Here is a 1,912-nt window from a genome sequence, read left to right as displayed (position 1 = left end):
CCGGGCGATCGGTCTTCGAATACCCTTGTTGGTGCGTGCCGCGGATATATCCGCTCGTCGGATAGCTCAGGTCTAACATGACAGAATGTTTTGCCCTGGTTTGGTCCTCTTTTTGAGGGCTGTGAATGTCACTGGTCGACCTGTAGCTTGTACACGTACTTACAGTACATATACTCCGTACAGAGTACGGTACATCTGATAGATACCCACTCCGACAAAGCGAGTTACAAGTTTAAGTTCTTTTTACAGGAGCGAGATAGTTACTATACCAAAACGTAAGAGCTATGAGCACGATTCTCAACCGCCGTGCACTGAACCCATAGACACGCGCAGATCATCCCTATTACTGAGGCTTGGAAAGATCAGCTTCAGGGTTCAGCCTTACAAAGGTCTTACATGCTATGTATATTCGTGCGATAAGCCGTGATTTCGATCATTGGTTCATTGGTGGGTAAGTATCTCTTGTTCCCTGTGATAAAAGCTGATGGACACCTGTGGTTCCAGGTACGCACGTAAGACAAACATGCCACGATTCACAGTATCCTTGGCGTCATGGCATATTGAAATAATAGCCGCAAGACAAGCTTGGATAGATAGAAGCATTACATATAAAAACTGATGTCTCGAAGTGCGGGTCGGAGCTGTGCCGATCATTGCTTGCCAGTATATCCCGAGAGCCTGTATTCGGATGAAAGAAAGGGTCCCCAGAAACGTTGTGGACTAACGCATTGACTTTTCCAGGATAGGCCCAGTGACAGGAATGTCGTCAGAAGCTGTGTTTTGAAAGTTGCAATAATATCTAGCCAGCTCTCCTTTCTTGGGTGTTTCAAATGATAATCTATCATGCCTGCTCAGAGGGGCGGTAGGATCCCTTGTTAGTGCCATAATGTCAGCGCCACGATCAGCCTTTGGTCCGCCCACACTGCACAGCTTAATCTTAACGTTCCCTCAAGCATTATTCCTCGAGGATTTCGAATCCTTGTATGGAAAGTGTACTGAAAGAAGCAAACGCCACCACCCTGAACCAAGCCCGTCCGAATAGAGATTGCCATTGCCGTGGCTCCTCGCCATCATATTTCTACCAAACATCATATCATTAGGGGTGGGAATAGACGGTACAAGTCTGAATCGCCAGAGGTGAATTGTTGAACGTCGCAATTAATATTTCAAAAGGATGTTTGAAAATAAAAGAAGAAGATGGATGGGAAGAGGGAAAAATGAAAAAGAGGGGGAATTCAGAGAAGTGGATCATCTTTCATTTCCGTCTGCAGCTGCAGCAGGATGGAGAATACGATGCATCGGTTGCAGACACGAGATATCCTTCAGCCTTGTGAGCCAGCACCAAGAAACGATCAATCTGGGCAACAATGAGCTTGACTCATTTAAGCTAGACGCTGCGTTCCGTGTGTGGCGTTCTTGGCTTCAAGTTTCAATGATCAGCTGCAGGCTACAACATCTCCGCCATAAGTCATCTGGTAAAACAATAGAATTCGATACTGCTATCTATCAGAACTCATTATTCTGCTTTGTGAAGAGATCAAAATAAATCCTTTGTTTTTATCCAGGGGCATGCGGGGGAGCATTCCTACATATCGATCCACCCTGCGCCAAGCACCAGATAACTCACTCTTATTTGAAAAGAAGAGAATTACAGTACTCCGTACATTTCCCACAATCCTTGTCAGCTTATTCCTACTAGCGGGAAATCAGAACATCGATATGCCTGGCGAATTCTTATCTCTCCATTTCTCTGATGGATTCGTCATCGGATGTGGAACAGTCTGCATCGATCTCACGAAGGACCTTGTCCTCCTTCTCTATGTCGCATAAGCGTCAATACCATCTCCCCAAGGGCGCAAAATGTGGCGAGAGTCTAGAAGATGCTGCGTCCGTGAGACGTTCGAGGATCTGG

Source organism: Histoplasma capsulatum, genomic scaffold (assembly GCF_000149585.1).
Source record: "Histoplasma capsulatum NAm1 scaffold_5 genomic scaffold, whole genome shotgun sequence".
Classification (NCBI taxonomy): domain Eukaryota; kingdom Fungi; phylum Ascomycota; class Eurotiomycetes; order Onygenales; family Ajellomycetaceae; genus Histoplasma; species Histoplasma mississippiense.
The sequence above is the reverse complement of the archived record's forward strand: the minus strand, read 5'-3'. Positions refer to the sequence as shown.